The 21,498-nt window shown below is 46.7% G+C and overlaps 1 protein-coding gene across 1 annotated transcript in view; it reads left to right on the top strand.

Moving 5' to 3' along the window:
- The first annotated feature begins 486 nt into the window (after nt 1–486).
- The window catches only part of WSCD2 (WSC domain containing 2), a 98,573-nt gene continuing 77,561 nt past the window's right edge, over nt 487–21,498 (top strand). The window contains exon 1 of the mRNA XM_068562758.1: nt 487–992. The gene's annotated coding sequence lies outside the window, so the exon portion shown is untranslated. The remainder of the gene's footprint in view (nt 993–21,498) is intronic.

Raw genomic sequence — 21,498 nt, 5'->3', positions numbered from 1 at the left:
CATTGTGAGGCACCATGTTAAGCCTCTTGAACAAAACCAGCAGCAACAATAACAAATACGCTGCCGTTTATCGAATGCTTACTCAATGCCAGGCAGCTTGGCACTTCCCACAATCGTCTCAGTTAATTTTCCAGACAACCCTATGACGTGGGTCTCCAGAGCCCATTTTACAGACGAGGATACTGAGACTCGGAGGCTGGGGCCCTTGCCCCAGCTCCGCAACAGGCCTGGCCCCGGGTCTGCCCAGCTCCTCGGGAGGCTGCGGGAGGGCCAGGTGGCACGCAAGGAGTTAAGCGGTAGGCAGTGCTGTGGCTCCGCGCGGAGGAGTGCGGCGGGCTGAGGCGCGCTGCTGGCGGCGGCGGCGGCGGCGGTGGTGGCGGCGCGGGGAGCCCGGGCTCGAGACGTGAAGTCCGGGGGAGCGAGCGAGGCAGCGAGGGAGGCAGCGAGAGAGAGAAGCGAGGCGGCGGGAGCCCCGCGCCCAGCCGCAGCCCGTGCTCGGCGTACAGCGGGCCCGGGCATCCCCGGGCGGGTGCCTGCGCGGGGCCTCGCCTTGGCGCGGGGCACCCGCAGTGCCGCCCGCCAGCCCGCCCGACCGCCAGGCTCGCAGGAGCCCGGTTTTCACTTCCTCTCGCCTCCGCCCGCCTCCCCGGCTCTCCAGCTGGCGTCGCCAACCGCCTCCTCGTCCCAGGCCACCGCTGTCGCCGCTGCTGCAATCCAGGACGTACACTCTTCCACTTTCCCGCTGGAGGCGCGGAGGATGTCCCTTGCACCACACCCAGAGAAATAGACCCTCGGGCCCGCCAGGAAGAGCCTTGGTGGCGAGAAAGAAAATCCAGTCTCTGCTTTCCTTGATGCCACTGCAGCAGCTGGCAGCTGGGAAGGTGCCCACCGAGCGGGCGCACCAAGCGGGACGCGGGAGTCGCAGAGAGAGAGAGACCCCGGGCGCCTGCTGGGCTCCGCTGGCAGAGTTTGCAAGTGGCTGAGACCCTCAGGTAAGGGCTGAGGGGCCTGGACCTGTTAGGAGGGCACCATAATGGAGGGGGTGCAGAGCTGCTGTGAAAGGATTCTTGTCCCCCATCTGGGCTGCCTGTTCCAGCCGCTTCCTGGAGGCTGGGGTTCAGTGCCCAGAGCCAGGTGAGTAAAGAACCCTGAGTGGTGACAGCCCAGCTCTGGGTGGATGACAAACTTTCTCTCCTCTGGCAGAGGGTTGGACGTTCCGGCTCATCCAGGCGTCCTTCCTCCGGGCATCCCACTGGGTCCCCAAGGCAGGCACGTCCAGGGCTTCTCAGGATGAGCTGGGCCAGGGGGAAGGCAGTGGGCCCCTTTCATTTGGTTCATGAATCACCCCCTTCTTGGCCAGTTCAGAGTTCTGAGGGAGAAGGAGCTGGACGTGTTTTCAAGTTGACTTTACAAGGTACTTGTTGGGGGTGATACTCTGGTGAATGAGATTCCCCATCATTTGGAGCCAGCAGTCAGGGCTGCCCGGGTGATGGGCTCTGTGTAGAGTCCTTTGCAGTCTTGCTTACGTCCCTTCTGGCGTGTGTGTGTGTGTGTGTGTGTACGTGTAAGGAGGAGGAGAAAGAACCGGGGGCGGGGGCCCGTTCAGCCAGATCGCCCCTATCCAAGCCCTTCCAGCAGCCCCAAGCGTCATCACAGGAGCAGAATCACCTCCTTGGCAGAGATACTAGGAGCGGTGGGGAATCACCTCCCGTTCCTTGCAGCTCCTTAGATGAGCAAAAGATTTGGGGGAAGTTTCCTGAGCTGCTCAATGAGACCATTCAGACTGGAGCCTGGGGAGGTACAGACTTTTACAGAAAAGGGGTTGGAGTTGACATTTGGGTGGAGGCTCCTGGCACTCTCATCCCCAGCTCTGAGGGTGTGGGTACCCCCCGCAATCCAGGCCCCTTGAGGCTCTGCTGAGCCCAGCACATAGCTCATGAGTTTGGCCAGATTATCTTTCCTCCTAATGAAAAACATGCTCCAAAGAGGCCACCTGGTCTCCAAGGATCATTTTGGAGCCACCCCTGTGGTCACAGCCCCCTAGATGGCATCATACTTCCTCCCTAGGGTTCCAGCCTAGGGCTGGGGTCATATCGACGGACTAGTTGGTCAGTGAGGCAGGCAGTGGAGGTGCTTCTGGCCATGACCTGACAGATGATGTATTTCCCTGGCCCTGTGGTCACTCTTGGCGTTTGCCTCTAGGGAATAGCATTGCTGTGTGGTTCCTGGACAGTACTTGAGGCATGAGGTGGGAGTCTGAAGACCTCCTGCCCTTGCTTGGGATTCTGACTTGGGGCCAGGCTAGGAGCTGCTTCTCTAGGCTGCTGGGACCCATGGATTCCTCCAGGGTGTCAGAGGCCAGTACTTGATGTTCTGGGGAAACCCCATCTTTGGGTCAGGAGGTTGAACTTCAAGTCTGCCCTCAATTTGCTATGTGACTTTGGGCAAATCACTAGACCTCTCTGGGCCCGTTACTGCTTCTGTAAAATGAAGAGATTTCACATATCCTCAGAAGTCCCAGTTCAGACACTCTTGTGGCCCTGAGTGATTGTCACAGATGAAATTTTCAGAATCCCAGGAGGCAGTGTAATTTAGTGTTTAAGAGATCTAGGACTCAGATCCATCTGAGTTTGACCAGTCACTTCACCCTCCAAACCTCGGTCCCTCCATTGTAAAATGAGGAGTTCATAGTTCCTACTTCAGAAGGGTGTTGGGAGGACAAACTGAGATGGTGCATGGAAAGTGCTTAGTGTATCTAGTGAGACTGGAGCTACACGGGTGCAGCAGCAAGGCTGTCTGTTTTGGGGTCTTGTGCACGGGCGTCTGGGTGCTGTTATCCCTGGGGAGGCTGGCCCTGTCCTATCTGAGCACCAGGTGATCCTTGACTGAGGAGCAGGGTCCTTGTTCTCTCCAATCACCTGACACCTGCAGTCCCCGCCCCCTCACTGCTTCCTCATAAAAGCGCCTCTGGACCAGCAGCTCCTAGTGGGGAGCCCCAGGCGGTCTGAGAGGACTGGATGCATCCACCTGTTGCATTGCCAGGACAACAGGAGATAGAGGTAAGCTGTCCCCACGGCTTCAGCTTTGCAGCCGCGTAGGGACCCAGGACAGAGAAGTTCAGTATGTCTGGGTGTCAGGCACTCCATCTACTGAGGCCGTCTGATCAGGCGAGGCTGCTGTTCCCTGCAGGAACAGTCACGCCGGCGAAAGTGCCTTGTATGTATGTGGGTTGCTGAGGTTGTGGAGGATGGCCGTAGATTGGTCAGCCTTATTTCTTTCTGAGGGGTTCTGAGGCTTGGGATATCAACGTCCCTCCCCAGACTAGGGTTTCTCTGGGACCATGCTAAAACCTCGACGGGGAAGGCAGACCTCATCTTGGCCAACACGGAGTGAGTTAACAGGCATGCAGTCAGGACTGGGGCAGGAGCAACTCCACCATGTGTTAGCTCGATCTGCGGGCTCGCCTTTCAGGATTCAGAAAATGAACAGTTTGCTTTCCTGGCGGAGTAGGATGTGTGTGTCTGTGTAGACACATGTGTGTGAACGTGTGCATATGTATGCATTCTCATGTAGGTATGTGTATGTGTGCGCATGTGAGTATGACTTACATAAAAACCTTAAGTGTGTGTGGGCACATGTGAGACTAGTGTCAATATGAGTGTGTACTCATGAGATTGCATGTCCATGGATTTATGGGTGTGTGTGTGTGCGTCCCTATGTGAGTCAGTGTGAGTGTGGGTATGCGTATGCACTTGTGAGCGTTAAGCAGTTGTGTGTATGTGATTAGCTGCACAGATGCAGCTGTGTGTTGTGAGGGTCTGTGTGCTGATCCCTGTGTTTGAGGAGCGGTGCGCGTCGGCCTGGGCGCGTGCTTTGGTAGCTGTACGTGCTGTCTGCACATCTGTGTGGGCATCTGTGAGCGCCTGCATGTGTGTGCGTGTACACATGTGTGTTCAATGATGTAAGTGTAAACTTAGGCGCGTATCTATCTACATGCTTTTCAATGTACCTTTGTGTCTCTGAGTGCATATATGTGCATAGCACTGCACACTTTTCTCTGTGTATGTGTGTGTGACTGTTTGCCATGGTGCAGCCTCTGTGAGTGTCTCTATGTATACGTGTGAGTTTCTGAGCATGTGCATCTGAGTGGTAGAGGGTACATTTGATTGTGTCTGCGTATGTGTGTGTTCCTGTGGGTGTGTACCTGTGTGTCTTGCATTGTTAACTTGTGCATCTCTGCGTGTACACACGTGTTTCTGAATGTGTGTACCTGTGTGAAGAAGCATTGCATGCTTGGTTGTATCTCTGTGTATATGCATGTGTTTCTCAGTGTTGATATCTGGGTGAGTTGGTTGCCGTGTCCATTTGAGTGTGTCTCGGTGTGCACGTGAGTGTCTCTGAACGTGTGTTCCTGGATGTTGCAGTGTGACTTTTGTGCATGTCTCCTGTGTGTGCAGAAGTTTCTGAATGTGTATACCCTGGGTGTTGCACTGCATCTTCTTATGAGTCCCTGGGTGTATGATGTGTGTTTCTGCGTGTGTTTGCCTGTCCGTGGGGCAGTGTAACTTTTGTGCGTGTCTCATGTGTATGTGTGCGTTTCTGAGCACGTGCATCTCTGCAGGTGTGTCTGAGTGTCCACAGGGCTGTAAAGGTGTGGGGTGGCGGGGCTGTAAACACAGCCAAGAGTGTCCAAACAGAACACATCTCCGAACCTTTAAAGCTCCTCTTCTGTCTGCTCTGCACCTCTGAACTGTGCTCATGCGTGTACCTTCCGAGCGTTGATTCAGCGATCGGTGGTGCCAGCTCTGAGCAGAGCGTTGGGATGTCGGATGTTCATTCTCCCGAGTGCCTTTGCTCTGATGCCCGTGTCTTCCTCTGCCTCCGGCTCCTTTGGCCTCCACAATAGCCCAAGTCTCCCTCACCAGAAGCCTGCACTTAGGCCAGTCGCTGAACAGACTCACAGATGTTCAGAGCGCAGGTATAATTTTAGGCAGAAGGTCTGAACATAGGCAGCCTAGGCTGCACCAAACATTTCGACAGCAGTATTTCTAATTAGGAGCAACTTGTTTTCCTTAAATAAACAAATCAAGCGAGGAAAGAAATTGCCAGAGATTAATGGCTCCCTGGAGCAGGTCCAGATGTTGGGAAGACGGGGAGGGGGTCCCCACAGACTGCAAATGTTACTGCTCAGGGTCTTCCAGGTTTTGACCAGGAGCTGATGAGGCAGGGGCTGCAGAAGCTGGTGAGGAGAGCGGGGCAGTGCAGTGTGGGAACCCTTTCCGAGGTTTGCCTAGTGTTTGGTTATTGGGGTAAGTACATCACTGGCCCCAGTTCCTCCCTCCTCCCTGTATCCACGCCCTCAGCCATGCAACTTTGCTGTTATTCCCACTCAAGGGGCAGGCAAGGTTTATGCTCCTGATCCTTCACTTTGGGTTTGGCCATGTGTCTACCTTTGGTCATTGGTGGAAGTGACAGTGTGTCCATTCCAAGCTTAGGCCTCAGGGGCCTTGCATGTTTCTGCCATGGCTGGGAGAAGGGCTCCCCCAGGGTAGCTGCTGCCTCCTCAGCCTGGCCCCAGAATGAACACATGTCAACAGTGTTGACACAGCCTCAGTTTATCACCTTAGGAAATAAAATAAGGAAGGCATGTCCCTTAGTTTGCTCATCTGTAATATGGGAATGATAATAATAGTGCTGTCTTCTAGGATTGTTATGAGTATTTACTAAGTAAATTCAGCCCATCTGCCCTCTCACCCACCCCCCTGGACACTGTAAAAGTGGGATTTGCCCGAGGTTGCAGAGGATTGGTGGCAGACCTGAGGTTAGAACCTGGGCCTTCTACATCCCAACCCATGACAGGTCCACAGCCCCTTAGATCCCATGCTACTTTCACATGTGAGCATATTAGTTTCCTGTTGCTGCTGTAACAAATGACCACAAGCACAGGGATTTAAAACAATACAAACTTATTCTCTTACAGCTCTAGAGATCAGAAATCTAAAATGAGTCAGCAGGACTCTGTTCCTTGCGGACTCTCTAGGGGAGAATCCACTTCCATGCCTTTTCCAGCATCTGGAGGCTGCCCACATTCCTTGGCTCGTAGCCCAACATCACTCTGACCTCTGCTTCCATTGTCATATCTCCATTTCTGACTTCTGAATCCCCTGCCTCCCTGTAATAAGGACACATGATGACATTGGGCCCCCTTGGATAATCCAAGATAATCTCCCCATCTCAAGATCTTTAACTTACTCACATCTGCAAAGTCCTTTTTACCATGTTGGGTAATATTGTCATAGGTTCCAGGAATTAGGACATGGATATCTTTGCAGGGTAGTTATTTGGCTACCACGGTGAAAAAAGGGAATGAATCATTCCACATTCATTGATTCAACACATATTTACTGAGTGCTTAGATGCACCAGGCATGAATATTTACTGGGCACCTACCATGTACCAAGGTGTGTCTAGGCCCTGGGGATGAAGTGTTGAGCAAAGAGAGGCCCTGCTGTCCTAGGGGTGATTCCAGGAATGGGAGTTAGAACAAAAATGCATAAATAAATAACTGAATAGCTTCAATTTAAATAGTGATGAGTGCAGTGAGGAAAACACAACAGGTGATGGCAGTGGTGTCTTCTGACAGCCCCTGTTGTGGTCCTCTGCATTCAGGAACCTCCCTCCCCTGCCCCTTCTGGTCTGGAGGTGGTCACGGCTCCTCTCTGTTGCCAGGCCCCAGGTGCTGCACTACCCACCCCTAGTGGCTTCCCCACACTCTGCCCTCCCATCGTAACTGTCCTTGGTCACACCGTTAGGGTGAGCCGTCTGTTATTACCTGCTGGTCCCTGACGGATACAGGTGCTTTTTATGTGCTGGGACGTGTGCTCTGCCCTTTTTGTGTTTTCACTCATTGATCTTTTTTTAAAATACACATTTATTTTTGGCTGCTTTGGGTCTTCGTTGCTGTGCGTGGGCTTTCTCTAGTTGCGGCGGCGGGGAGGCGCTACTCTTCATTGTGGTGCGCGGGCTTCTCATTGCAGTGGCTTCTCTTATTGCGGAGCACAGGATCTAGGTGCGCAGGCTTCAGCAGTTGTGGCACGTGGGCTCAGTAGTTGTGGCTAGTGGGCTCTAGAGCGCAGGCTCAGTAGTTGTGGTGCACGGGCTTTGTTGCTCCGCAACATGTGGGATCTGCCCGGACCAGGGATCGAACCCATGTCTCCTGCATTGGCAGGTGAATTCTTAACCACTGCACTACCAGGGAAGTCCCACTCATTGATCTTTATAATATCCTTCTGAGGAAGATGCTCTATTATCCCCTTTCTCAGGTAGTACAGCCATATTCATAGCACCGTTATTCACAATGGTGGAAAAGTGGAAGCAACCCAAGTGTCATCGACATGGGATAAACAAAATGTGGTCCATCCACAAGTGGAATATTATTCAGCCTTAAAAAGGAACAAAACTCTAACACATACTACAACAAGGATGAACCTTAAGGATATTATGCTAAGTGAAATACGCCAGACACAAAAGGACAAATACTGTATCATTCCACTTGTACAAAATTCTTTTCTTTTTTAAAATTTTTTATACAGCAGGTTCTTATTAGTTATCTATTTTATACATATTAGTGTATATATGTCAATCCCAATCTCCCAGTTCATCCCACCCCCCATCCCACTTTCCTCCCTTGCTGTCCATATGTTTGTTCTCTACGTCTGTCTCTATTTCTGCCTTGCAAACCAGTTCATCTGTACCATTTCTCTAGATTCCACATATATGCATTAATATACGATATTTGTTTTTCTCTTTCTGACTTACTTCACTCTGTATGACAGTCTCTAGGTCCATCCATGTCTCTACAAATGACCCAGTTTTGTTCTTTTTTATGGCTGAGTAATATTCCATTGTATATATGTACCACATCATCTTTATCCATTCGTCTGTCGATGGGCATTTAGGTTGCTTCCATGACCTGGCTTTTGTAAATAGTGCTGCAATGAACATTGGGGTGCATGTGTCTTTTTGAATTATGGTTTTCTCTGGGTATATACCCAGTAGTGGGATTGCTGGGTCATATGGTAATTCTACTTTTAGTTTTTTAAGGAACCTCCATACTGTTCTCCATACTGGCTGTATCAATTTACATTCCCACTAACAGTCAAGAGGGTTCCTTTTTCTCCACACTCTCTCCAGCATTTGTTGTTTGTAGATTTTCTAATGATGCCCATTCTAACCAGTGTGAGGTGATACCTCATTGTAGTTTTGATTTGCATTTCTCTAATAATTAGTGATGTTGAGCAGCTTTTCATGTGCCTCTTGGCCATCTGTATGTCTTCTTTGGAGAAATGTCTATTTAGGTCTTCTGCCCATTTTTGGATTGGGTTGTTTGTTTTCTTAATATCAAGCTGCATGAGCTGTCTATATGTTTTGGAGATTAATCCTTTGTCTGTGATTCATTTGCAAGTATTTTCTCCCATTCTGAGGGTTGTCTTTTCGTCTGTTTATAGTTTCCTTTGCTGTGCAAAAGCTTTTAAGTTTCATTAGGTCCCATTTATTTATTTTTGTTTTTATTTCCATTACTCTAGGAGGTGGGTCAAAAAAGATCTTGCTGTGATTTATGTCAAAGAGTGTTCCTCCTATGTTTTGCTCTAAGAGCTTTATACTGTCCGGGCTTACATTTAGGTCTTTAATCCATTTGGAGTTTGTTTTTGTGTATGGAGGTAGGGAGGGTTCTAATTTCATTCTTTTACATGTAGCTGTCCAGTTTTCCCAGCACCACTTATTGAAGAGACTGTCTTTTCTCCATTGTATATATTTGCCTCCTTTGTCATAGATTAGTTGACCACAGGTGTGTGGGTTTATCTCTGGGCTTTCTATCCTGTTCCATTGATCTATATTTCTGTTTTTGTGCCAGTACCATACTGTCTTGATTACTGTAGCTTTGTAGTATAGTCTGAAGTCAGGGAGTCTGATTCCTCCACCTCCATTTTTTTCCCTCAAGGTTGCTTTGGCTATTCGGGGTCTTTTGTGTCTCTATACAAATTTTAAGATTTTTTTGTTCTAGTTCTGTAAAAAATGCCATTGGTAATTTGATAGGGATTGCATTGAATCTGTAGATTGCTTTGAGTATATAGTCATTTTCACAATATTGATTCTTGCAATCCAAGAACATGGTATATCTCTCCATTGGTTTGTGTCATCTTTGATTTCTTTCATCAGTGTCTTATAGTTTTCTGAGTACAGGTCTTTTACCTCCTTAGGTAGGTTTTTTCCTAGGTATTTTATTCTTTTTGTTGCAATGGTGAATGAGATTGTTTCCTTAATTTCTCTTTCTGATCTTTCGTCGTTAGTGTATAGGAATGCAAAAGATTTCTGTGCATTAATTTTGTATCCTGAAACTTTACCAAATTCATTGATTAGCGCTAATAGTTTTCTGGTGACATCTTTAGGATTCTCTATGTGTGGTATCATGTCATCTGCAAACAATGATAGTTTTACTTCTTCTTTTCCAATTTGTATTCCTTTTATTTCTTTTTCTTCTCTGATTGCCGTGGCTAGGACTTCCAAAACTATGTTAAATAATAGTGGTGAGAGTGGACATCCTTGTCTTGTTCCTGATCTTAGAGGAAATGCTTTCAGTTTTTCGCCATTGAGAATGATGTTGGCTGTGGGTTTGTTGTATATGGCCTTTATTATGTTGAGGTGGGTTCCCTCTATGCCCACTTTCTGGAGAGTTTTTATCATAAATGGGTGTTGAATTTTGTCAAAAGCTTTTTCTGCATCTATTGAGATGATCATATAGTTTTTTTCTTCCATTTGTTAATATGGTGTATCACATTGATTGATTTGCGTATATTGAAGAATCCTTGCATTCCTGGGATAAATCCCACTTGATCATGGTGTATGATACTTTTAATGTGTTGTTGGATTCTGTTTGCTAGTATTTTGTTGAGGATTCTTGCATCTATATTCATCAGTGATATTGGTCTGTAATTTTCGTTTTTTGTAGTATCTTTGGTTTTGGTATCAGGGTGAAGATGGCCTCATAGAATGAGTTTGGGAGTGTTCTTTCCTCTGCAATTTTTTGGAAGAGTTTGAGAAGGATGGGTGTTAGCTCTTCTCTAAATGTTTGGTAGAATTCACCTGTGAAGCCCTCTGGTCCTGGACTTTTGTTTGTTGGAAGATTTTTAATCACAGTTTCAACTTCATTACTTGTGCTTGGTCTGTTCATATTTTCTATTTCTTCCTGGTTCAGTCTTGGAAGGTTGTGCTTTTCTAAGAATTTGTCCATTTCTTCCAGGTTGTCCATTTTATTGGCATGGATTTGCTTGTAGTAGTCTCTTAGGATGCTTTGTATTTCTGTGGTATCTGTTGTAACTTCTCCTTTTTCATTTCTAATTTTATTGATTTGAGTCCTCTCCCTCTTTTTCTTGATGAGTCTGGCTAAAGCTTTATCAATTTTGTTTTTCTTCTCAAAGAACCAGCTTTTAGTTGTATTGATCTTTGCTATTGTTTTCTTTGTTTCTATTTCATTTGTTTCTGCTCTGATCTAACTTTGGGTTTTGTTTCTTCCTCTTTCTCTAGTTCCTTTAAGTGTAAGGTTAGATTGTTTATTTGCGATTTTTCTTGTTTCTTGAGGAAGGATTGTATTGCTATAAATTTCCCTCTTAGAACTGCTTTTGCTGTATCCCATAGGTTTTAGATCATCGTGTTTTCATTGTCATTTGTCTGTAGGTATTTTTTTATTTTCTCTTTGATTTCTTCAGTGATCTCTTGGTTATTTAGTAACGTATTGTTTAGCCTCCATGTGGTTGTGTTTTTACATTTTTTCCATGTAATTTATTTCTAATCTCATAGCATTGTGTTTGGAAAAGATGCTTGATATGATTTCAATTTTCTTAAATTTACTAAGGCTTGATTTGTGACCCAAGATATGATCTATCCTGGAGAATGTTCATGTGCACTTGAGAAGAAAGTGTAATCTGCTGTTTTTGGATGGAATGTCCTATAAATATCAATTAAATCTATCTGGTCTATTGTGTCATTTAAAGCTTGTGTTTCCTTATTAATTTTCTGTCTGGATGATCTGTCCATTGGTGTAAGTGAGGTGTTAAAGTCCCCCACTAATATTGTGTTACTGTAAATTTCCTCTTTTATGCTGTTAGCATTTGCCTTATGTATTGAGGTGCTCCTATGTTGGGTGCATATGTATTTATAACTGTTATATCTTCCTCTTGGATTGATCCCTTGATCATTATGTAGTGTCCTTCCTTGTCTCTTGTAACATCCTTTATTTTAAAGTCTATTTTATCTGATATGAGTATTGCTACTCCAGCTTTCTTTTGATTTCCATTTGCATCGAATATCTTTTTCCATCCCCTCACTTTCAGTCTGTATGTGTCCCTAGGTCTGAAGTGGGTCTCTTATAGACAGCATATATATGGGTCTTGTTTTTGTATCCATTCAGCAAGCCTGTGTCTTTTGGTTGGAGCATTTAATCCGTTCACATTCAAGGTAATTATGGATATGTATGTTCCTATTACCATTTTCTAATTGTTTTGGGTTTGTTTTTGTAGGTCCTTTTCTTCTCTTGTGTTTCCCACTTAGAGAAGTTCCTTTAACATTTGTTGTAGAGCTGGTTTGGTGGTGCTGAATTCTCTTAGTTTTTGCTTATCTGTAAAGCTTTTGATTTCTCTGTCGAATCTGAACGAGATCCTTGCTGGGTAGAGTAATCTTGGTTGTAGGTTCTTCCCTTTCATCACTTTAAATATATCACGCCACTCCCTTCTGGCTTGTAGAATTTCTGCTGAGAAATCAGCTATTAACCTTATGAGAGTTCCCTTGTATGTTGTTTGTCGTTTTTCCCTTGTTGCTTTTAATAATTTTTCTTTGTCTTTAATTTTTGTCAATTTGATTACTATGTGTCTCGACGTATTTCTCCTTGGGTTTATCCTGTGGGAGACTCTCTGCACTTCCTGGACTTGGGTGACTATTTCCTTTCCCATGTTAGGGAAGTTTTCGACTATAATCTCTTCAAATATTTTCTCGGGTCCTTTCTCTCTCTCTTCTCCTTCTGGGACCCCTATAATGAGCATGTTGCTGTGTTTAATGTTGTCCCAGAGATCTCTTAGGCTGTCTTCATTTCTTTTCATCCTTTTTTCTTTATGTTGTTCCACAGCAGTGAATTCCACCATTCTGTCTTCCAGGTCACTTATCCATTCTTCTGCCTCAGTTATTCTGCTATTGATTCCTTCTAGTTTATTTTTCATTTCAGTTATTGTATTGTACATCTCTGTTTGTTTGTTCTTTAATTCTCCTAGGTGTTTGTTCTTTAATTCTTCTAGGTCTTTGTTAAATATTTCTTGCATCTTCTCAATCTTTGCCTCCACTCTTTTTCCGAGGTCCTGGATCATCTTCAGTATCGTTATTCTGAATTCTTTTTCTGGAAGGTTGCCTGTCTCCATTTCATTTAATTGTTTTTCTGGGGTTTTATCTTGTTCCTTCACCTGGTACATAGCCCTCTGCCTTTTCATTTTGTCTATCTTTCTGTGAATGTGATTTTCGTTCCACAGGCTGCAGGATTGTAGTTCTTCTTGCTTCTGCTGTCTGCCCTCTCTATACAACATTCTTAAAGTAGTCAGATTCATAGAGACAGGAAGTAGAATGGTTGTCCACAGGGGTTGGGGGAGGGGGAAATGGGGAGTTAGTGTTTAATGGGGTGGAGTTTCCATTTGGGAAGATGACAAAGTTCTGGAGATGGACGGTGGTGATGGTTGTATAACAATGTGAATATAATTAGTGCCACTAAACTGTATGCTTAAAAATGGTTAATGTAGATGCTGCAACTAAGAGTTCACGTGCCACAACTAAGAAGTCCGCATGCTGCAACAAAGATCCCGCGTGCCGTGACTATCCTGGCACAGCCAAAATAAATAAATAAATAAATATTTTTAAAAAGACACTATTACCACATTATCTCAAATCTACTATTTAAACATGAGAATATATACTACCACAGGGGCTGGAGACGTGAAGGGTGCTTGAAGTAATCTGGAACGATTCTGGACCTTTGCAACTTACTCTCTAAATGAATGAGAATTGCTACTGAGTCCACTTGTGTCTGGGGGCAATTGTATAACTGAGAGTTTTTTGAGTTAAATTCTGTGTAGAATATGATGTTCACTGAAGGATAAGTAGTAAAAATGTTCAACTTGAAAAAAAAATGGTTAATGTAGAAAATTTTATTTTACTTATATTTTACCAGAATAAAAATAAATAAATAAGTTAAAAATCTAGAGAGGCTGGGATTTGAACCCAGTTCTGACCCTAGAGCCTGTGTTCTCTTCTCCGTACAGTATGGTCTCAGCACCAAAGCAACATGCACACGCAAAGGCAGATGTGCAAGCAGATTTTGAAACAAACTGGGAGAATGTGGGATGGGGCTTTGGACGCAGCAAAGGGAAGACCTCCAGTGTTGAGGAGCCCATGGCACGCTGGTACCATGCACTCCCTTTCACCAAGGTTTACCCATTGGTCTATTGGACAAATTTTTATTGAGCACCTACTGTTTGCCAGACCCTGTGGAGACAGTGGAGAGAAAAACAAGATACTAACCTGCATATAATTCCTTGAAGTACCTGCCAGGAAGGAAGGTCTCTGACACTGGGGGTGCACAAATTAGGGCCTTTGAAAGGAAGACTTCCTCAAGAGAGAGAAAAATGTGCTGGGCTCTGAAGGATGAATAGGATCCATCAGGTGAAAAAGGTTGGGAAGATAGCAGAACCAGCATGTGCAAAGGCCCATGAGGTGAGGAAAGTGGCATGAACCAAAGGCTTCTAGATTGTAGAAGAGTTGGTACACTGTCAAAGCAGACAATTCTCAGGGCCTTGCCAGCCCCATAAGTGTTTTGCTCTTTATCCTTCCAGCAGTGGGGAGCCTTGTAAAGGTTTTAAGTACAGGGAGTGAAATGAATCTATTAAACCCTGGCCAGAACAATAAGAAGAAACCACACCCCCATGTGAGGTGGGAGCCCACTGAAATCCCCACAAAGAGGGAGCTGGGTGGACAGCAGTGATTTCAGGATTTTAGCTTCATTATGCAAAACACACAGCTTTCCAGGGGAGAGGTGAGCTTTGGCAAAAAGAGTCAACAAATTAATTTTTTAATCTGCTTTAAGTTGCTGAAATGCCCTTGTCTTCCTTCCATTGTCACCTGATGGCCCGTGGGCTATTTTAACTTTAATCAGAGAATTTTTTTTTTAATTAAGGGAGTTTTTTCCTTTTGAAAAGCAAGTCCCAGCTGTGTTTTGATAAGATAGAATTAAATATGGCATGGGGGAAATGCCACAGAAAGCTTTGATATTTCTCCTTATGGCATCTGAACTGATTTAAATAATAATTATATATTTTATTTTGATGCAGCTTCTCCTCAGCCCTTCCTGGCCTCCCCCAACACACCACAGTGTACCAGCAGCTCTGAACGCAGGCTGTTTCTATAATCCCCAACTCTTGGCTCCTAGAGACAGAGGGAATGCCCTGTAAGAGACCAAGATTTCTGACCTAACAGCTTTAGGTTTAGGGGAAAGCTTGCTCACATCCAAGCGCTACCAATTCACAGCTGTGTGGCCTTGGGTAATTTATTTCAATCTCCTTAGCTTCCAATTACTCATATGTAAAATGGAAATAATGATAGTATTTATATTCGTGGGATTCTTCTAGTTGTAAGTGACAGAAAATCCAGCATAAATATCATTACACTGTTTTATTCTCAGGCATAAAAGGGACTATATTGGTTCATGTAACTGGCAACTAGCTTCAGGTTTGGCAGGATCCAGGACTTTGACAGAGTTGCAGGGCATTCTCTCACTTTTCCTCTCTCTCTCTCCCTCCTTCCCAGTCTCTTGACTCTCCTTTTTCTCTGTAGTGGGCTTCCTTCTCCAGCTGGCTCTGGCTATCTTCATCTGTGCACAAATGCCTACCAGTAACTCCATGATTACATGGTGTCGGCTGCAAGCCCTGTTCCCACAAGTCCTGGAATTGAGACCTTGTAGGTCTCCTGGAATCAGAGAAATGGACTATGCTGTTAGTCAGATAGGGGTCATATGACCACCTTGGATCCTCCTGGTGGGGAGGGTGTGAATCAACCTTTGTGGTTTCCTGAACCACAAAGACGAAAAGTGGGAGCAGGATGGGTCCCCAAAGGAAAATCAGGACCCAGTTAACCTAAGAAGAGGAAGTAAATGCTGGTCACACTAAGATGACCTATTGGCAGTCCTCATCTCAGAGGGTTGTTGTGAGGTGAAGATTAAATGATATTGATCATGCCAGGTACTTAACACTGACCCCGGCATGCAGTGTACTCAGTAAATGTTATTACTACTACTACTACTACTATGGCTACTGCTACTGCTACTACTACTACTACGATGTTATTATTAGCATGGTGATAATATAGGCCAGGGAGGGGCTCTTCAAGTATTCAGGGCTATGGGAGACACCCATAACCAGAAGACTCAACCTGGACATCCCATTGGCCTCTGTGAACCTTGGACCTGTCACTTCCCTTCCAGTTTTGGTTGCCAAAAGCCATCATCCCCTAACAAAGCACACCTCATGGATCACTTCACTGGCTAAAAGCTGTGATGGCTCAAAGGATGCAGGGAGTGGTCACAAATCCAGATGCCTCCAGGGGTAGGTGGGTCCCTTAGGAGCGAGACAGAGCAGAGGGTCAGTGGTGAACCAGAAACCAAGCAGACCATCTACTGGAAGCATCCACTCCCACCCCAGCCCACTGTCTCCCCACAAGAACAGAGCCCAGGTGGCCACATCTCTCAAGGATTTTTTCCAAGAAGACTCCAAGGTATTACACAAAATCTCTGTGGTTGTAAATGTTGGTCACCAATTCAGGCGGTTTTGAAACACAGGACAGACCAAACAAGCATGTCTGTGGGCTCAGCTGGACCTCTGCTGTAGAGCCAGGTCTCCCCCATCTGGGGGACACGGAGCCTGTTCTGTCTGAACCACAGTGAGCACATGTCGGGGATGCCCTCGGAAAACACACCAGCCCATTGTTTTAGAATCAGTTTGTGTGCTGCATGCCATCAGCATCCCCTTGGATGACCACGGGAAGACCTTTTTATTCTGAGCTGCACCATTTGTAACAGGCTCCGTGGATCGGATTCAGTGAGGACGGCTGCTTAGAAGCAGTTCATTTTGCTGCCTGAGATTATTAAGGTTCTCTCTGATTTCCTGCTTCACTCTATTGATTTCCTGGGATAAAACTTCCTCTGCAGAGGCTGCGAAGGTAATTCAGCTGCCATCCCTCCATGTGAGGGAGGGTTGGATCCTGGCTCTCCCATCCCACTTCCTGCTGTGTGACGGAGGGCAAATCACTCCACCTCTCTGAGCCTTGGTTTTCTCATCTGCAACCTGGGGAGGGGGTCATCATAGCTCCTGCCTCCTAAGAAGGTGTCGGGCACATAGCAGGTACTCACAAACCTTAGCTCCTCCTGTAAAACTCCAGCCCCAGCCGCCTGGTGAAAGGGAGATAGATGCTCATGCTCCTTGTATGTACTTAGCACCCTCTCTGTGGCAGACCCTTTCAAAGCATAGTCCCCTTCTTTTACTCACAGCAGCCCTGAAGCTTGTGGCTTTACATCACTCTCCTCTTTTACAGATGAGGAAACTGAGGCTCTGAGAGGTGAAGGGATCTGCCCAAGGTCACACAGCTAGGACATGGTGGAGCTGAGACTTGAACTTCAGTGTGCCTGAATCCAGCAGTCCTGCCTCTTGAGAGGGGCCCTACCTTCTAAGGCAACCAGCTGCATTCACACTAACCCATGGGCACCAAGGACCCCTTAGTAGTGGAATCTAGACCCAACTCTGCTATTAACTTGCTGTGTCACCTCAGGAGACTTTCTTGATCTCTCTGGGCCTTTGTTTTCTCAGCTCCTTAAACTCACGTTGCTCCCTTCCACCTCAGGGCCTTTGCACATGCCATGCCATCTGCCCAGCATACGTCCCTCTCCACCTCCACCCCTGTTTACCTGGTTAATTGCAACTCCTCATTAGGGTCTTGGGTGAAGCATGACTTCTGAGAATTCCTCTGGGGCTCCCCTGGGCCAGGTCAGACCTCCCCTGCTGTGTACTTTCCAAGATTCATCTCTTTCCTTCAGGGTTTGTGATTACAGTGCTGTGTGATGATTTAACTAACCTGTGTCACCTCTGCCAGCCTGCCCACTTGAGGGGGATCTGGAAGCCAGTTAGCACCCTTCCTATGCTCACATTCCAAGCCTGCCACATACATACAGCAAAAAGCTGTGGTTATTAACTGAAATTTAAAAAGAGCTCTTAGGACCCTCAAATGCTGCTGATAGGAGTGTGAATTAGTACAACTGCTTTGGAAAACTGCTTGACCATATTTTCTTAAATGGCATGATACATCCTCTAATCTGCTATTCTACTTTGAGATATAGACTCAATAGAAATGAGTATATATGTTCTTTTTATATATATTGTAGTCATAAGTGTGAGAAACCAGAAACTACCCAAATGTCCATTATGGTAGAATAGACAAGTAAAATGAGCTTCCATCATAACATGGAATAGTACACAGCAGTAAAAATGGACAGGCTACAGCTACATGCCACAGAGGGATGGATCTTGCAAAAATAATGCCTAGCAAAAAAAGCCAGACACAAAAGGGCATATACTATACAATATTAATTACAAAAAGCTCAAAATAGAAGCCAGACTATAGAGTTTAGGAATGCATGCATGCTTGGTGAAAACATTATAAAGAAAAACAAGGAAAAAATAGGATAGTTATGATCTTGGGTGAGGAAGGAAGGGGGGTGATTTAAAAAGAGCACAGAAGGGGCTCTGGGGTGCTGGCCAGGTTCTGTTTCTTGCCCTGGAAGGTGGTTACATGGGTGTGTGTTCACTGTGCAACAATTCATCAAATTGTACATCTTTGTTTTATGTTTTCTTTTGTCTGTGCGTCATGGGTCCCATGGAAAGACCCCCTATGTCCCCCCCCACCACAGACAATTACCTCTGGGGGGACTCCATCTGGACCACCCTGCTTTGGTTTATGCACAGAGAACATCTCTGCTATCCTGTTTAAGCAAGTTTTTTTCTACTTTCAGCGCAAGAAAATCATATGTGGTGTGGGGTGTGCCCCTCTCTGTCCCATAAGCCCACGGGGTCCAAATTTACATGTGCAAAAACAACCCAGTAACTTTTTGTCTTAACACAGAGGCCACCAGGCCAGAGGACACAGTTAGCCCCTTTTTCTCAGACTGTGATAAGCAGGGGGGTTGGGGGGGCGGGGGGTTGATGGCCCCAGAAGAAAATAAAAAAGAAACTACGAAAGAAAGAGAAAAATAAAACCTGAGAAGCATTTTCAAGTTTCTAGTTTTTCAGGCTACCAAAAGACAGGGGATCAGCTGTCCTGGATGGAGGGTCAGATAACAGGCTGGGGCAGGAGTAAGAATGAGGACGTGGAGCTCCGAGGCGGGGCAGCTGAGTGCCAGACCCAGGGTGGGCTGGCCTCCAATCCAGGAGAGTTAGGTTGGTGGACTCACTGCTCCAGATCTTTTCCTACCACCCTGACCTCCATCTCTGTGCAGACAGGAGGGTGGGCCTGGACCCTACTCTTGAACCTGGGCCCTAGCTGGAGAGCAGAAACACCGTGATGTGTAAGGGTCCTTGGAGCTTGAGGCAGGATATACCAGGTCTGCCAGGGGCTTCCAGACGTCTGCCTGATGGTTTTGGATTATTAACTCCTTGACGATGAACTTCATCCATCCATTTAGGAAACATTTGTAAGTCTCCTATTTAAGATTCATTAAACAAATATGAATTGCGCTTACCTTGGGCTGGACTCTGCTAAGCATCAGGGATAGAATTAGAGTGACCAGCTGGTTTTGGTTTGCCCGGGATTTTCCCAGTTTAAGCACTAAACACCTAAGTGTCCTGGGAACCCCTCAGTCCCAGGCAAACCTGGATTGTTGGTCCATGGTGAGCAAGATTCTTCTGACGCCTGACCTCACAGAGCTCACAGCCCAGCGCAGGAGGCAGGGAATCACAAACCAGCACATCAGTGTTTTGGTGGAGGACGCACGGGGGCTGTGAAAGCCCAGAGGAGGTCTCTCATCCAGTGGAGGGTTTCCAAGAAGGCTTCCTGGAGGAGGTGACATCTGAACCAAGCCCTTCAAGAGGAGTAGGGTCAGGCAGGGCTGAAGGGTGGGTGAGGGAGGAAGGCAGTGTTCCTGACAGGAGAGAGAGGCGAGAGGCTGGTGTGTTTGCGGAGGTGAATCAGGTGAACTGTGGCTGGAGGTGGAGAAGAGTAGGGTTGGGGAGAGGGCTAGGGGACCTGGAGGGGTAGGCCGTGGATGACCTTTTGGGTCCGGGTGGTACCCACCGGGCATTTGGGAAACCTGGGTGGGGGTGGATCCAATTTCTATGTAAAGGTTGCCCGGGCTGCTGTGTAAAGCATGGAGGGGGAACTGGCAGTGGGAGGTGCGGGTAGGGAAGGGTTAAGCGTGGCTATAAAGAGACTGTTGGGCAGGGCTGTTCATTAATCCTTCCACATGCTCAGGCCAAAAGCCTCGGAGTCATCTTTGACTCTGTGCTTCATCTCCTGCCCCACATACGACGTTCAATAAATGCAGCCCCTTCTCACCACCTCCATCCCCATTCCTGGCATCGCGCACCCCTTTTCTGCTTTTTCTCCACAGCTCCTATCACCTTCTAATCTACCATGTGATTGACATAGTTATTTTGTTTACTCTCTGCTTCTTCCCTCAAGAGCAAGGTTTCTCAGCCTCGGAGCTGCTGACATTTTGGATCAGATAATTCTTGTTGGTGCTGTCCTGGGCATTCTGGGAAGTTTTACTAGCATCCCTGGCCTCCCTACCCACTAGACGCCAGTTGCATCCCCTCCCCAGGAGGTGACAACCAAAAGAAACGTCTCCAGACATTAGCCAGTGCCCCTGGCAGGGGAACGGGGCAACACCACCCCCAGTTGAGAACTACCGCACAAGAATTTCTGTTCTGTGAGCGCTGGGATTTTTGTGTCCTTCACCATTGTTTCCCCGGTGCCTAGAATATGAGGCTTGGCTCATTCACAGTGATGCTCGCTGAACGTTCGTTGAATGAATGAGTGAGTGTGAGATGATGGGGGCCTGAGCAAGGGAAGGGTTTGGGAAATAGTGAAGTGAATGGATCAGTAAATAGAACTACCACTGTATTTATTATGGCGATGATCCCAGCCTTCTTCTTTATCCTCTCCGGAGCTCATATTCCTTTCATCACATGACAGAGGAGGGTCAGAAAGGTTGAGTGATGTGAGTAGAAACCCTGCAGGAATGAGTGGTGGAACCAAGTTTGAATCCAGGTCTTTAGAAATCAAGTTCAGAGTCTTTTCAAGTGTCAGATACTGTCATATAATAACAACTGCTGTTTATTGAGCACTTGTTACATGCCAGGTACTGTGCTTTGGATGGATCGCCTCGTTAAAGCCTCTAACAACATCGTGAGAGGACTACGTCATCCTGTTTGTTTGTTTGTTTGTTTTGTTTTTAATTTATTTATTATTTATTTTTGGCTGTGTTGGGTCTTCGTTTCTGTGCGAGAGCTTTCTCTAGTTGCGGCAAGCGGGGTCCACTCTTCATCGCGATGCGCGGACCTCTCACTATCGCGGCCTCTCTTGTTACAGAGCACAGGCTTCAGTCGCGCAGGCTCAGTAGTTGTGGCTCACGGGCCTAGTTGCTCCGCGGCATGTGGGATCTTCCCAGACCAGGGCTCGAACCCGCGTCCCCTGCATTGGCAGGCAGATTCTCAACCACCGCGCCACCAGGGGAGCCCCTGTCATCCTGTTTTTACAAGTGGGGATTGTGAGGATCAGGGAGGTGGAGTGAGTTGCCCAGAGTCACACAGCCAGGAGTAGAGCAGACCTATCTGACACAGGAGTCTGAGGCTGACTCCCAAGCAGGAGTCAAGGATGCACAACCCCTCCCCCCTACCCCACTTTAGGTAATGGCATCACCCCAAAGTGCTTTTCCTTTCCCTCTTGTCTGAGAAGGAGAAATGATCAAAGGATTCCCACTGACATGTTAATTATCAAGGCTGCATTTCAAAGTGCCCTACAAGGAGACTCTGTAAATTTCACAAAGCCCCCTGGCCATGTGAAACCTCTTCCTCCTTAACCTTGATCTCCTGGCCCGGCTGCACTGGTCTGATGCGGAAGGCTGTGCTCTTAACCACTCTGCTCTCCTTTCCCTCTGATCAGACAGATTTCAAATAAACAACTTCAGGGAAGCGTCATGAACTTTTCCAAGGGGAAAGGCTGGCGTATTATGGGAACCTAAAGGAAGGAGACTCAGTTTATTTCAGGGGTTCAAGAGGGGCTCTCCAAGGAAGAGATGTGGATATGGGGATGGGAAGGATGAGTGGGAATCTATTCAAGGAAGGGCTCCTTCAGACAAGGAGATGGAGT

The sequence above is a fragment of the Eschrichtius robustus genome, chromosome 14, assembly GCF_028021215.1.
Source record: "Eschrichtius robustus isolate mEscRob2 chromosome 14, mEscRob2.pri, whole genome shotgun sequence".
Taxonomy (NCBI): domain Eukaryota; kingdom Metazoa; phylum Chordata; class Mammalia; order Artiodactyla; family Eschrichtiidae; genus Eschrichtius; species Eschrichtius robustus.
The sequence above is the reverse complement of the archived record's forward strand: the minus strand, read 5'-3'. Positions and strand labels throughout refer to the sequence as shown.